The 538-nt window shown below is 62.6% G+C and overlaps 1 long non-coding RNA gene across 1 annotated transcript in view; it reads right to left on the bottom strand.

The window, feature by feature from the left end:
• Positions 1-249, bottom strand: part of LOC104849963 — an 83,377-nt gene extending 83,128 nt beyond the window's left edge. Inside the window, exon 1 of the long non-coding RNA XR_776860.2 lies at positions 144-249. This is a non-coding gene — a long non-coding RNA (uncharacterized LOC104849963). The remainder of the gene's footprint in view (positions 1-143) is intronic.
• Positions 250-538: the final 289 nt, after the last annotated feature.

Here is a 538-nt window from a genome sequence, read left to right as displayed (position 1 = left end):
GGGTCACAGCAGCGGCGACCGCAGCGCCTCTTCCCGAGGGGCGTCCTGCGAGCCTGCTCCCGGACTCCCGTACTCGCACGCCGACCTGGAAGACGACGCTGCTGAGGCGCAGGGAAGCTGGGGCCCGTGCGGCTCTTACTCACCAGCCAGGCTCAGCTCCCCCCTGGTTCCCGACGCAGCAACTGCCCGCAGCCACAGCGTCTCCGAGCTCACAGATGCGGGGCGAAAGGTCCAGCAGTCACACCGACGCCTCCCCGCACCGCGCCTGCAGGAGGCGTGCGCGAGCCGGCACCAGGATCCCTGGGAGTTGTAGTCCAGGCGTCTGCACCATCTTTGGCTGGCGCCAGCTCCATCTGCCAGCAGCCGGTGGTCCGTTTTTTCTCTCTGCTTCCTGTCTCCTCGACTCATCCTCCACTCCTTAAGAATTGATGTAGGAGCGTTTCCCAGAGAGGCCTGGATCCACTTTTTGGCATTCCAGACCAGTATTTTTAAAGTGTGAAACTGGCAGGACCCTCCTGTAATTTCAGTGCTTTGGGAA

This window comes from Fukomys damarensis, unplaced genomic scaffold (assembly GCF_012274545.1).
Source record: "Fukomys damarensis isolate Sample0158 unplaced genomic scaffold, DMR_v1.0_HiC HiC_scaffold_13, whole genome shotgun sequence".
Lineage (NCBI taxonomy): Eukaryota > Metazoa > Chordata > Mammalia > Rodentia > Bathyergidae > Fukomys > Fukomys damarensis.
The sequence above is the reverse complement of the archived record's forward strand: the minus strand, read 5'-3'. Positions and strand labels throughout refer to the sequence as shown.